The sequence below is a fragment of the Monodelphis domestica genome, chromosome 1 (assembly GCF_027887165.1).
Source record: "Monodelphis domestica isolate mMonDom1 chromosome 1, mMonDom1.pri, whole genome shotgun sequence".
NCBI classification, from domain to species: domain Eukaryota; kingdom Metazoa; phylum Chordata; class Mammalia; order Didelphimorphia; family Didelphidae; genus Monodelphis; species Monodelphis domestica.
In genome coordinates this window covers 296,792,591-296,809,271 of record NC_077227.1, presented here as the reverse complement: position 1 = coordinate 296,809,271, position 16,681 = coordinate 296,792,591, and positions in this window count along the sequence as shown.

Sequence of the window (16,681 nt, the reverse complement as noted above, 5' to 3'; positions counted from 1 at the left end):
TTCCTGCCGATTTGTAACCCTAATACTGAACCTAAATATTACCTTAACCCTAACCCTAAATACGTGCCAATTTCTCTCCTAACCCTAACCCTAACCCTAATGCTAAATTTCTAAACCTAACCCTAACCCTAAATACGTGCCGATTTCTGTCCTGCCGAATTCTGTGAAAACTCTAACCCTAACTCGAAACCTAATCCAAACCCTAACCAAACGCTAACCCTAACGCTAAATTTCTAAACCTAAACCTAACCTTAAATACGTGCCGATCTGTCCTGCTGAATTCTGTGAAAACTCTAACCCTAACTCGAAACCTAATCCTAACCCTAACCCAAACCCTAACGATAACCCTAACCTTAACCCTAACCCTAACCCTAAGCCTAACACTAAATACGATTCAAACCATGAACTTAAAGTATACCCTAGATAACTTTCTAACCCTAACTCTAACCCTATCCCTAACGATATATAGGTAGGTTTCGAACCACAAAAGTAATGCGTATTCTAATCCTAACGAAAACTGTATCCCTAACATTAACCCAAACCCTAAATACGTGCCGATTTCTGTCCTTACGATTTCTGCCGATTCCTAACCCTAACCCTAACCCTAAATACGTGCCGATTTCTGCCCTAACCCTAACCCTAATTATGTGCCGATTTCTCTCCTGCGGAGTTCTGTCCTAACCCTAACCCTAACCCTAACCCTAAATACGTGCCGATTTCTGCCTTAAACCTAACGCTAACCCTAACCCTAAATACGTGCCGATTTCTCTCCTGCGGAGTTCTGTCCTAACCCTAACCTTAATCCTAATTCCAACCCTAAACCTAATATTAAGCCTAAACCTAACCCTATTTATGTGCCGATTTCTGTCCTGCCGAATTCTTTGAAAACTCTAACCCAAACCCGAAAACTAATCCTAACCCAAACCCTATCCCTAAATACGTGCTGATTTTCTGCATGCCAATTTCTAACAATTACCCTAACACTAACCCTAACCCTAAGTTTAACCCTAAAACTAAGCTTAACCCAAACTCTAACGCAAAATACGTGCGGATTTCTGCCCTGCCGATTTCTAATGTTAATCCTGAACCTAAATATAACCTTAACCCTAACCCTAAATACCTGCCAATTTCTCTTCCTAACCCTATCCCTAACCCTAACCCTAACCCTAACCATAAATAAATGCAATTTCTGCCGATATCTGTCCTAACCCTAAATCGAACCATAAATTTCTAAACCTAACCCTAACCCTAAATACGTGCCGAGTTCTGTCCTGCTGAATTCTGTGAAAACTCTAACCCTAAACCGAAACCTAACCCTAATCCAAACCCTCACCCTAAATACGTGCTGATTTTCTGCATGCCGATTTCTAACAATTACCCTAACACTAACCCTAACCCTAAGTTTAATCCTAAAACTAAGCTTAACCATAACTCTAACCCAAAATACGTGCGGATTTCTTTCCTGCCGATTTGTAACCCTAATACTGAACCTAAATATTACCTTAACCCTAACCCTAAATACGTGCCAATTTCTCTCCTAACCCTAACCCTAACCCTAATGCTAAATTTCTAAACCTAACCCTAACCCTAAATACGTGCCGATTTCTGTCCTGCCGAATTCTGTGAAAACTCTAACCCTAACTCGAAACCTAATCCAAACCCTAACCAAACGCTAACCCTAACGCTAAATTTCTAAACCTAAACCTAACCTTAAATACGTGCCGATCTGTCCTGCTGAATTCTGTGAAAACTCTAACCCTAACTCGAAACCTAATCCTAACCCTAACCCAAACCCTAACGATAACCCTAACCTTAACCCTAACCCTAACCCTAAGCCTAACACTAAATACGATTCAAACCATGAACTTAAAGTATACCCTAGATAACTTTCTAACCCTAACTCTAACCCTATCCCTAACGATATATAGGTAGGTTTCGAACCACAAAAGTAATGCGTATTCTAATCCTAACGAAAACTGTATCCCTAACATTAACCCAAACCCTAAATACGTGCCGATTTCTGTCCTTACGATTTCTGCCGATTCCTAACCCTAACCCTAACCCTAAATACGTGCCGATTTCTGCCCTAACCCTAACCCTAATTATGTGCCGATTTCTCTCCTGCGGAGTTCTGTCCTAACCCTAACCCTAACCCTAACCCTAAATACGTGCCGATTTCTGCCCTAAACCTAACGCTAACCCTAACCCTAAATACGTGCCGATTTCTCTCCTGCGGAGTTCTGTCCTAACCCTAACCTTAATCCTAATTCCAACCCTAAACCTAATATTAAGCCTAAACCTAACCCTAATTATGTGCCGATTTCTGTCCTGCCGAATTCTTTGAAAACTCTAACCCAAACCCGAAAACTAATCCTAACCCAAACCCTATCCCTAAATACGTGCTGATTTTCTGCATGCCAATTTCTAACAATTACCCTAACACTAACCCTAACCCTAAGTTTAACCCTAAAACTAAGCTTAACCCAAACTCTAACGCAAAATACGTGCGGATTTCTGCCCTGCCGATTTCTAATGTTAATCCTGAACCTAAATATAACCTTAACCCTAACCCTAAATACCTGCCAATTTCTCTTCCTAACCCTATCCCTAACCCTAACCCTAACCCTAACCATAAATAAATGCAATTTCTGCCGATATCTGTCCTAACCCTAAATCGAACCATAAATTTCTAAACCTAACCCTAACCCTAAATACGTGCCGAGTTCTGTCCTGCTGAATTCTGTGAAAACTCTAACCCTAAACCGAAACCTAACCCTAACCCAAACCCTCACCCTAAATACGTGCTGATTTTCTGCATGCCGATTTCTAACAATTACCCTAACACTAACCCTAACCCTAAGTTTAATCCTAAAACTAAGCTTAACCATAACTCTCACCCAAAATACGTGCGGATTTCTTTCCTGCCGATTTGTAACCCTAATACTGAACCTAAATATAACCTTAACCCTAACCCTAAATACGTGCCGATCTGTCCTGCCGAATTCTGTGAAAACTCTAACCCTAACTCGAAACCTAATCCTAACCCTAACCCAAACCCTAACGATAACCATAACCTTAACCCTAACCCTAAGCCTAACACTAAATACGATTCATACCATGAACTTAAAGTATACCCTAGATAACTTTCTAACCCTAACTCTAACCCTATCCCTAACGATATATAGGTAGGTTTCGAACCACAAAAGTAATGCGTATTCTAACCCTAACCCTAACCCAAACTCTATCCCTAACATTAACCCAAACCATAACCCAATATACGTGCCGATTTCTAACCCAAACCCTAAACCTAAATACGTGCCAATTTCTGTCCTACCGATTTCTGCCGATTTCTGCTGATTTCTGTCCTACCGATTTCTGCCGATTTATAACCCTAACCCTAACCCTAACCCCAACCCTAAATACGTGCCGATTTCTGCCCTAACCCTTCAACCTAACACCTACCCTTACCCTAACCCTAACCATACCCTCAACCTAACCTTAACCCTAAATCTAACACTAAATATGTGCGTATTTCTCTCCTGCCGATTTGTAACCCCAATACTGAATCTAAATATAACCATAACCCTAACTCTAAATACCTGCCTATTTCTCTCCTAACCCTAACTCTAACCCTAACTCTACCCCTAACCCTAAAAACGTGGCGATTTCGAATCCTATCTTTAACCCAAAATAGGTATGGATTTCTAACTCTAATCTAACCCTAACCCTAACCCTAACCCTAACGCTAAACCTAACCTTAACCATAACCCTAACCCTAAGGCTAACACTAAAGATGATTCAAAGCATGAACTTAAAGCAAACCCAAGATAACTTTCTAACCCTAACTCTAACCCTAACCCTATCCCTAACGATATATAGGTAGATTTCGAACCACAAAAGTAATGCATATTCTAACCCTAACCCTAACCCAAACTCTATCCCTCACATTAACCCAAACCATAACCCAATATACGTGCTGAATTTTGTCCTTCCGATTTAGGCCGATTTCTGCCGATTTCTAACCCTAACACTAACCCTAACCCTAACCCTAACCCTAAATACGTGCCGATTTCAGCCCTAACCCTAACCCTAACTCTACCCCTAACCCAACTTACGTGGCGATTTCTAATCCTAACCTTAACCGAAAATACGTATGGATTTCTAACACTAACCCTAACCCTATCCGTACAACTAAATACGTTGCCGATTTCTGTCCTAACACTAAGCCAAACCCTAACTATAACCCTAAACATAACCCTAAGCCTAAATACGTGCCGATTTCTGCCCTAACCCTAACCCTAACCCTAACCCTAACCCTAACCCTAACCCTAACCCTAACCCTAACCCTAACTCTAACCCTAACCCTAACCCTAACCCTAACCCTAACTCTAACCCTAACCCTAACCCTAACCCTAAACCCTACCCCTAACCCTAACCCTAACCCTAACCCTAACTCTAACCCTAACCCTAACCCTAACCCTAACCCTAACCCTAACCCTAACCCTAACCCTAACCCTAACCCTAACCCTAAATAACCTTAACCCTAACCCTAAATACGTGCCAATTTCTCTCATAACCCTAACCCTAACCCTAATGCTAAATTTCTAAACCTAAACCTAACCCTAAATACGTGCCGATCTGTCCTGCCGAATTCTGTGAAAACTCTAACCCTAACTCGAAACCTAATCCTAACCCTATCCCAAACCCTAACGATAACTATAACCTTAACCCTAACCCTAAGCCTAACACTAAATACGATTCAAACCATGAACTTAAAGTATACCCTAGATAACTTTCTAACCCTAACTCTAACCCTATCCCTAACGATATATAGGTAGGTTTCGAACCACAAAAGTAATGCGTATTCTAATCCTAACGAAAACTGTATCCCTAACATTAACCCAAACCCTAAATACGTGCCGATTTCTGTCCTTACGATTTCTGCCGATTCCTAACCCTAACCCTAACCCTAAATACGTGCCGATTTCTGCCCTAACCCTAACCCTAATTATGTGCCGATTTCTCTCCTGCGGAGTTCTGTCCTAACCCTAACCCTAACCCTAACCCTAAATACGTGCCGATTTCTGCCCTAAACCTAACGCTAACCCTAACCCTAAATACGTGCCGATTTCTCTCCTGCGGAGTTCTGTCCTAACCCTAACCTTAATCCTAATTCCAACCCTAAACCTAATATTAAGCCTAAACCTAACCCTAATTATGTGCCGATTTCTGTCCTGCCGAATTCTTTGAAAACTCTAACCCAAACCCGAAAACTAATCCTAACCCAAACCCTAACCCTAAATACGTGCTGATTTTCTGCATGCCAATTTCTAACAATTACCCTAACACTAACCCTAACCCTAAGTTTAACCCTAAAACTAAGCTTAACCCAAACTCTAACGCAAAATACGTGCGGATTTCTGCCCTGCCGATTTCTAATGTTAATCCTGAACCTAAATATAACCTTAACCCTAACCCTAAATACCTGCCAATTTCTCTTCCTAACCCTATCCCTAACCCTAACCCTAACCCTAACCATAAATAAATGCAATTTCTGCCGATATCTGTCCTAACCCTAAATCGAACCATAAATTTCTAAACCTAACCCTAACCCTAAATACGTGCCGAGTTCTGTCCTGCTGAATTCTGTGAAAACTCTAACCCTAAACCGAAACCTAACCCTAACCCAAACCCTCACCCTAAATACGTGCTGATTTTCTGCATGCCGATTTCTAACAATTACCCTAACACTAACCCTAACCCTAAGTTTAATCCTAAAACTAAGCTTAACCATAACTCTCACCCAAAATACGTGCGGATTTCTTTCCTGCCGATTTGTAACCCTAATACTGAACCTAAATATAACCTTAACCCTAACCCTAAATACGTGCCGATCTGTCCTGCCGAATTCTGTGAAAACTCTAACCCTAACTCGAAACCTAATCCTAACCCTAACCCAAACCCTAACGATAACCATAACCTTAACCCTAACCCTAAGCCTAACACTAAATACGATTCATACCATGAACTTAAAGTATACCCTAGATAACTTTCTAACCCTAACTCTAACCCTATCCCTAACGATATATAGGTAGGTTTCGAACCACAAAAGTAATGCGTATTCTAACCCTAACCCTAACCCAAACTCTATCCCTAACATTAACACAAACCATAACCCAATATACGTGCCGATTTCTAACCCAAACCCTAAACCTAAATACGTGCCAATTTCTGTCCTACCGATTTCTGCCGATTTCTGCTGATTTCTGTCCTACCGATTTCTGCCGATTTATAACCCTAACCCTAACCCTAACCCCAACCCTAAATACGTGCCGATTTCTGCCCTAACCCTTCAACCTAACACCTACCCTTACCCTAACCCTAACCATACCCTCAACCTAACCTTAACCCTAAATCTAACACTAAATATGTGCGTATTTCTCTCCTGCCGATTTGTAACCCCAATACTGAATCTAAATATAACCATAACCCTAACTCTAAATACCTGCCTATTTCTCTCCTAACCCTAACTCTAACCCTAACTCTACCCCTAACCCTAAAAACGTGGCGATTTCTAATCCTATCTTTAACCCAAAATAGGTATGGATTTCTAACTCTAATCTAACCCTAACCCTAACCCTAACCCTAACGCTAAACCTAACCTTAACCATAACCCTAACCCTAAGGCTAACACTAAAGACGATTCAAAGCATGAACTTAAAGCAAACCCAAGATAACTTTCTAACCCTAACTCTAACCCTAACCCTATCCCTAACGATATATAGGTAGATTTCGAACCACAAAAGTAATGCATATTCTAACCCTAACCCTAACCCAAACTCTATCCCTCACATTAACCCAAACCATAACCCAATATACGTGCTGAATTTTGTCCTTCCGATTTAGGCCGATTTCTGCCGATTTCTAACCCTAACACTAACCCTAACCCTAACCCTAACCCTAAATACGTGCCGATTTCAGCCCTAACCCTAACCCTAACTCTACCCCTAACCCAACTTACGTGGCGATTTCTAATCCTAACCTTAACCGAAAATACGTATGGATTTCTAACACTAACCCTAACCCTATCCGTACAACTAAATACGTTGCCGATTTCTGTCCTAACACTAAGCCAAACCCTAACTATAACCCTAAACATAACCCTAACCCTAAATACGTGCCGATTTCTGCCCTAACCCTAACCCTAACCCTAACCCTAACCCTAACCCTAACCCTAACCCTAACCCTAACCCTAACCCTAACCCTAACCCTAACTCTAACCCTAACCCTAACCCTAACCCTAACCCTAACTCTAACCCTAACCCTAACCCTAACCCTAAACCCTACCCCTAACCCTAACCCTAACCCTAACCCTAACTCTAACCCTAACCCTAACCCTAACCCTAACCCTAACCCTAACCCTAACCCTAACCCTAACCCTAACCCTAACCCTAACCCTAACCCTAAATAACCTTAACCCTAACCCTAAATACGTGCCAATTTCTCTCATAACCCTAACCCTAACCCTAATGCTAAATTTCTAAACCTAAACCTAACCCTAAATACGTGCCGATCTGTCCTGCCGAATTCTGTGAAAACTCTAACCCTAACTCGAAACCTAATCCTAACCCTATCCCAAACCCTAACGATAACTATAACCTTAACCCTAACCCTAAGCCTAACACTAAATACGATTCAAACCATGAACTTAAAGTATACCCTAGATAACTTTCTAACCCTAACTCTAACCCTATCCCTAACGATATATAGGTAGGTTTCGAACCACAAAAGTAATGCATATTCTAACCCTAACCCTAACCCTAACCCTAACCCTAACCTAACCCTAACCCAAACCCTCACCCTAAATACGTGCTGATTTTCTGCATGCCAATTTCTAAGAATTACCCTAACACTAATCCTAACCCTAAGTGTAACCCTAAAACTAAGCTTAACCCGAACTCTAACGCAAAATACGTGCGGATTTCTGCCCTGCCGATTTGTAACCCTAATACTGAACCTAAATATTACCTTAACCCTAACCCTAAATACGTGCCAATTTCTCTCCTAACCCTAACCCTAACCCTAATGCTAAATTTCTAAACCTAACCCTAACCCTAAATACGTGCCGATTTCTGTCCTGCCGAATTCTGTGAAAACTCTAACCCTAACTCGAAACCTAATCCAAACCCTAACCAAACGCTAACCCTAACGCTAAATTTCTAAACCTAACCCTAACCCTAACCTTAAATACGTGCCGATCTGTCCTGCCGAATTCTGTGAAAACTCTAACCCTAACTCGAAACCTAATCCTAACCCTAACCCAAACCCTAACGATAACCCTAACCCTAACTCTACCCCTAACCCAACTTACGTGGCGATTTCTAATCCTAACCTTAACCGAAAATACGTATGGATTTCTAACACTAACCCTAACCCTATCCGTACAACTAAATACGCTGCCGATTTCTGTCCTAACACTAAGCCAAACCCTAACTATAACCCTAAACATAACCCTAAGCCTAAATACGTGCCGATTTCTGCCCTAACCCTAACCCTAACCCTAACCCTAACCCTAACCCTAACCCTAACCCTAACCCTAACTCTAACCCTAACCCTAACCCTAACCCTAACCCTAACTCTAACCCTAACCCTAACCCTAACCCTAAACCCTACCCCTAACCCTAACCCTAACCCTAACCCTAACTCTAACCCTAACCCTAACCCTAACCCTAACCCTAACCCTAACCCTAACCCTAACCCTAACCCTAACCCTAACCCTAAATAACCTTAACCCTAACCCTAAATACGTGCCAATTTCTCTCATAACCCTAACCCTAACCCTAATGCTAAATTTCTAAACCTAAACCTAACCCTAAATACGTGCCGATCTGTCCTGCCGAATTCTGTGAAAACTCTAACCCTAACTCGAAACCTAATCCTAACCCTATCCCAAACCCTAACGATAACTATAACCTTAACCCTAACCCTAAGCCTAACACTAAATACGATTCAAACCATGAACTTAAAGTATACCCTAGATAACTTTCTAACCCTAACTCTAACCCTATCCCTAACGATATATAGGTAGGTTTCGAACCACAAAAGTAATGCGTATTCTAATCCTAACGAAAACTGTATCCCTAACATTAACCCAAACCCTAAATACGTGCCGATTTCTGTCCTTACGATTTCTGCCGATTCCTAACCCTAACCCTAACCCTAAATACGTGCCGATTTCTGCCCTAACCCTAACCCTAATTATGTGCCGATTTCTCTCCTGCGGAGTTCTGTCCTAACCCTAACCCTAACCCTAACCCTAAATACGTGCCGATTTCTGCCCTAAACCTAACGCTAACCCTAACCCTAAATACGTGCCGATTTCTCTCCTGCGGAGTTCTGTCCTAACCCTAACCTTAATCCTAATTCCAACCCTAAACCTAATATTAAGCCTAAACCTAACCCTAATTATGTGCCGATTTCTGTCCTGCCGAATTCTTTGAAAACTCTAACCCAAACCCGAAAACTAATCCTAACCCAAACCCTAACCCTAAATACGTGCTGATTTTCTGCATGCCAATTTCTAACAATTACCCTAACACTAACCCTAACCCTAAGTTTAACCCTAAAACTAAGCTTAACCCAAACTCTAACGCAAAATACGTGCGGATTTCTGCCCTGCCGATTTCTAATGTTAATCCTGAACCTAAATATAACCTTAACCCTAACCCTAAATACCTGCCAATTTCTCTTCCTAACCCTATCCCTAACCCTAACCCTAACCCTAACCATAAATAAATGCAATTTCTGCCGATATCTGTCCTAACCCTAAATCGAACCATAAATTTCTAAACCTAACCCTAACCCTAAATACGTGCCGAGTTCTGTCCTGCTGAATTCTGTGAAAACTCTAACCCTAAACCGAAACCTAACCCTAACCCAAACCCTCACCCTAAATACGTGCTGATTTTCTGCATGCCGATTTCTAACAATTACCCTAACACTAACCCTAACCCTAAGTTTAATCCTAAAACTAAGCTTAACCATAACTCTCACCCAAAATACGTGCGGATTTCTTTCCTGCCGATTTGTAACCCTAATACTGAACCTAAATATAACCTTAACCCTAACCCTAAATACGTGCCGATCTGTCCTGCCGAATTCTGTGAAAACTCTAACCCTAACTCGAAACCTAATCCTAACCCTAACCCAAACCCTAACGATAACCATAACCTTAACCCTAACCCTAAGCCTAACACTAAATACGATTCATACCATGAACTTAAAGTATACCCTAGATAACTTTCTAACCCTAACTCTAACCCTATCCCTAACGATATATAGGTAGGTTTCGAACCACAAAAGTAATGCGTATTCTAACCCTAACCCTAACCCAAACTCTATCCCTAACATTAACACAAACCATAACCCAATATACGTGCCGATTTCTAACCCAAACCCTAAACCTAAATACGTGCCAATTTCTGTCCTACCGATTTCTGCCGATTTCTGCTGATTTCTGTCCTACCGATTTCTGCCGATTTATAACCCTAACCCTAACCCTAACCCCAACCCTAAATACGTGCCGATTTCTGCCCTAACCCTTCAACCTAACACCTACCCTTACCCTAACCCTAACCATACCCTCAACCTAACCTTAACCCTAAATCTAACACTAAATATGTGCGTATTTCTCTCCTGCCGATTTGTAACCCCAATACTGAATCTAAATATAACCATAACCCTAACTCTAAATACCTGCCTATTTCTCTCCTAACCCTAACTCTAACCCTAACTCTACCCCTAACCCTAAAAACGTGGCGATTTCGAATCCTATCTTTAACCCAAAATAGGTATGGATTTCTAACTCTAATCTAACCCTAACCCTAACCCTAACCCTAACGCTAAACCTAACCTTAACCATAACCCTAACCCTAAGCCTAACACTAAAGACGATTCAAAGCATGAACTTAAAGCAAACCCAAGATAACTTTCTAACCCTAACTCTAACCCTAACCCTATCCCTAACGATATATAGGTAGATTTCGAACCACAAAAGTAATGCATATTCTAACCCTAACCCTAACCCAAACTCTATCCCTCACATTAACCCAAACCATAACCCAATATACGTGCTGAATTTTGTCCTTCCGATTTAGGCCGATTTCTGCCGATTTCTAACCCTAACACTAACCCTAACCCTAACCCTAACCCTAAATACGTGCCGATTTCAGCCCTAACCCTAACCCTAACTCTACCCCTAACCCAACTTACGTGGCGATTTCTAATCCTAACCTTAACCGAAAATACGTATGGATTTCTAACACTAACCCTAACCCTATCCGTACAACTAAATACGTTGCCGATTTCTGTCCTAACACTAAGCCAAACCCTAACTATAACCCTAAACATAACCCTAACCCTAAATACGTGCCGATTTCTGCCCTAACCCTAACCCTAACCCTAACCCTAACCCTAACCCTAACCCTAACCCTAACCCTAACCCTAACCCTAACCCTAACCCTAACCCTAACTCTAACCCTAACCCTAACCCTAACCCTAACCCTAACTCTAACCCTAACCCTAACCCTAACCCTAAACCCTACCCCTAACCCTAACCCTAACCCTAACCCTAACTCTAACCCTAACCCTAACCCTAACCCTAACCCTAACCCTAACCCTAACCCTAACCCTAACCCTAACCCTAACCCTAACCCTAACCCTAAATAACCTTAACCCTAACCCTAAATACGTGCCAATTTCTCTCATAACCCTAACCCTAACCCTAATGCTAAATTTCTAAACCTAAACCTAACCCTAAATACGTGCCGATCTGTCCTGCCGAATTCTGTGAAAACTCTAACCCTAACTCGAAACCTAATCCTAACCCTATCCCAAACCCTAACGATAACTATAACCTTAACCCTAACCCTAAGCCTAACACTAAATACGATTCAAACCATGAACTTAAAGTATACCCTAGATAACTTTCTAACCCTAACTCTAACCCTATCCCTAACGATATATAGGTAGGTTTCGAACCACAAAAGTAATGCATATTCTAACCCTAACCCTAACCCTAACCCTAACCCTAACCTAACCCTAACCCAAACCCTCACCCTAAATACGTGCTGATTTTCTGCATGCCAATTTCTAAGAATTACCCTAACACTAACCCTAACCCTAAGTGTAACCCTAAAACTAAGCTTAACCCGAACTCTAACGCAAAATACGTGCGGATTTCTGCCCTGCCGATTTGTAACCCTAATACTGAACCTAAATATTACCTTAACCCTAACCCTAAATACGTGCCAATTTCTCTCCTAACCCTAACCCTAACCCTAATGCTAAATTTCTAAACCTAACCCTAACCCTAAATACGTGCCGATTTCTGTCCTGCCGAATTCTGTGAAAACTCTAACCCTAACTCGAAACCTAATCCAAACCCTAACCAAACGCTAACCCTAACGCTAAATTTCTAAACCTAACCCTAACCCTAACCTTAAATACGTGCCGATCTGTCCTGCCGAATTCTGTGAAAACTCTAACCCTAACTCGAAACCTAATCCTAACCCTAACCCAAACCCTAACGATAACCCTAACCTTAACCCTAACCCTAACCCTAAGCCTAACACTAAATACGATTCAAACCATGAACTTAAAGTATACCCTAGATAACTTTCTAACCCTAACTCTAACCCTATAGGTAGGTTTCGAACCACAAAAGTAATGCGTATTCTAATCCTAACGAAAACTGTATCCCTAACATTAACCCAAACCCTAAATACGTGCCGATATCTGTCCTTCCGATTTCTGCCGATTCCTAACCCTAACCCTAACCCTAAATACGTGCCGATTTCTGCCCTAACCCTAACCCTAAATATGTGCCGATTTCTCTCCTGCGGAGTTCTGTCCTAACCCTAACCCTAACCCTAACCCTAAATACGTGCCGATTTCTGCCCTAAACCTAACGCTAACCCTAACCCTAAATACGTGCCGATTTCTCTCCTGCGGAGTTCTGTCCTAACCCTAACCTTAATCCTAACTCCAACCCTAAACCTAATATTAAGCCTAAACCTAACCCTAACCCTAAATACGTGCCGATTTCTGTCCTGCCGAATTCTTTGAAAACTCTAACCCAAACCCGAAAACTAATCCTAACCCAAACCCTAACCCTAAATACGTGCTGATTTTCTGCATGCCAATTTCTAACAATTACCCTAACACTAACCCTAACCCTAAGTTTAACCCTAAAACTAAGCTTAACCCGAACTCAAACGCAAAATACGTGCGGATTTCTGCCCTGCCGATTTCTAATGTTAATCCTGAACCTAAATATAACCTTAACCCTAACCCTAAATACCTGCCAATTTCTCTCCTAACCCTATCCCTAACCCTAACCCTAACCCTAACCATAAATAAATGCAATTTCTGCCGATATCTGTCCTAACCCTAAATCGAACCATAAATTTCTAAACCTAACCCTAACCCTAAATACGTGCCGAGTTCTGTCCTGCTGAATTCTGTGAAAACTCTAACCCTAAACCGAAACCTAACCCTAACCCAAACCCTCACCCTAAATACGTGCTGATTTTCTGAATGCCGATTTCTAACAATTACCCTAACACTAACCTAACCCTAAGTTTAATCCTAAAACTAAGCTTAACCATAACTCTAACCCAAAATACGTGCGGATTTCCTTCCTGCCGATTTGTAACCCTAATCCTGAACCTAAATATAACCTTAACCCTAACCCTAAATACGTGCCAATTTCTCTCATAACCCTAACCCTAACCCTAATGCTAAATTTCTAAACCTAAACCTAACCCTAAATACGTGCCGATCTGTCCTGCCGAATTCTGTGAAAACTCTAACCCTAACTCGAAACCTAATCCTAACCCTAACCCAAACCCTAACGATAACCATAACCTTAACCCTAACCCTAAGCCTAACACTAAATACGATTCAAACCATGAACTTAAAGTATACCCTAGATAACTTTCTAACCCTAACTCTAACCCTATCCCTAACGATATATAGGTAGGTTTCGAACCACAAAAGTAATGCGTGTTCTAACCCTAACCCTAACCCAAACTCTATCCCTAACATTAACCCAAACCATAACCCAATATACCTGCCGATATCTAACCCAAACCCTAAACCTAAATACGTGCCAATTTCTGTCCTACCGATTTCTACCGATTTCTGCTGATTTCTGTCCTACCGATTTCTGCCGATTTATAACCCTAACCCTAACCCTAACCCCAACCCTAAATACGTGCCGATTTCTGCCCTAACCCTTCAACCTAACACCTACCCTTACCCTAACCCTAACCATACCCTCAACCTAACCTTAACCCTAAATCTAACACTAAATATGTGCGTATTTCTCTCCTGCCGATTTGTAACCCTAATACTGAACCTAAATATAACCATAACCCTAACCCTAAATACCTGCCTATTTCTCTCCTAACCCTAACTCTAACCCTAACTCTACCCCTAACCCTAAAAACGTGGCGATTTCTAATCCTATCTTTAACCCAAAATAGGTATGGATTTCTAACTCTAATCTAACCCTAACCCTAACCCTAACCCTAACCCTAACGCTAAACCTAACCTTAACCATAACCCTAACCCTAAGCCTAACACTAAAGACGATTCAAAGCATGAACTTAAAGCAAACCCAAGATAACTTTCTAACCCTAACTCTCACCCTAACCCTATCCCTAACGATATATGGGTAGATTTGGAACCACAAAAGTAATGCATATTCTAACCCTAACCCTAACCCAAACTCTATCCCTAACATTAACCCAAACCATAACCCAATATACGTGCTGAATTTTGTCCTTCCGATTTCTGCCGATTTCTGCCGATTTCTAACCCTAACACTAACCCTAACCCTAACCCTAACCCTAACCCTAAATACGTGCCGATTTCAGCCCTAACCCTAACCCTAACTCTACCCCTAACCTAACTTACGTGGCGATTTCTAATCCTAACCTTAACCGAAAATACGTATGGATTTCTAACACTAACCCTAACCCTATCCGTACAACTAAATACGTTGCCGATTTCTGTCCTAACACTAAGCCAAACCCTAACTATAACCCTAAACATAACCCTAACCCTAAATACGTGCCGATTTCTGCCCTAACCCTAACCCTAACCCAAACCCTAACCCTAACCCTAACCCTAAATACGTGCCGATTTCTCTCCTGCGGAGTTCTGTCCTAACCCTAACCTTAATCCTAACTCCAACCCTAAACCTAATATCAAGCCTAAACCTAACCCTAACCCTAAATACGTGCCGATTTCTGTCCTGCCGAATTCTTTGAAAACTCTAACCCAAACCCGAAAACTAATCCTAACCCAAACCCTAACCCTAAATACGTGCTGATTTTCTGCATGCCAATTTCTAACAATTACCCTAACACTAACCCTAGCCCTACGTTTAACCCTAAAACTAAGCTTAACCCGAACTCTAATGCAAAATACGTGCGGATTTCTGCCCTGCCGATTTCTAACCCTAATCCTGAACCTAAATATAACCTTAACCCTAACCCTAAATACCTGCCAATTTCTCTTCTAACCCTAACCCTAACCCTAACCATAAATAAATGCAATTTCTGCCGATATCTGTCCTAACCCTAAATCGAACCATAAATTTCTAAACCTAACCCTAACCCAAAATACGTGGCGAGTTCTGTCCTGCTGAATTCTGTGAAAACTCTAACCCTAAACCGAAACCTAACCCTAACCCAAACCCTCACCCTAAATACGTGCTGATTTTCTGCATGCCGATTTCTAACAATTACCCTAACACTAACCCTAACCCTAAGTTTAATCCTAAAACTAAGCTTAACCATAACTCTAACCCAAAATACGTGCGGATTTCTTTCCTGCCGATTTGTAACCCTAATCCTGAACCTAAATATAACCTTAACCCTAACCCTAAATATGTGCCAATTTCTCTCCTAACCCTAACCCTAACACTAATCCTAACCCTAATCCTAAGTTTAACCCTAAAACTAAGCTTAACCCTAACTCTAACGCAAAATACGTGCGGATTTCTGTCCTGCCGATTTCTAACCCTAATCCTGAAACTAAATATAACATTAACCCTAACCATGAATGAATGCAATTTCTACAGATATCTGTCCTAACCCTAAATCGAACCATAAATTTCTAAACCTAACCCTAACCGTAAATACGTGCCGAGTTCTGTCCTGCTGAATTCTGTGAAAACTCTAACCCGAAACCGAAACCTAACCCTAACCCAAACCCTCACCCTAAATACGTGCTGATTTTATGCATGCCAATTTCTAACAATTACCCTAACACTTACCCTAACCCTAAGTGTAACCCTAAAACTAAGCTTAACCCGAACTCTAATGCAAAATACGTGCAGATTTCTCTCCTGCCGATTTCTAACCCTAATCCTGAACCTAAATATAACCTTAAACCTAACCCTAAATACCTGCCAATTTCTCTCCTAACCCTAACCCTAACCATAACCCTAACCCTAACCATAAATAAATGCAATTTCTGCCGATATCTGTCCTAACCCTAAATCGAACCATAAATTTCTAAACCTAACCCTAACCCTAAATACGTGCCGAGTTCTGTCCTGCTGAATTCTGTGAAAACTCTAACCCTAAACCGAAACCTAACCCTAACCCAA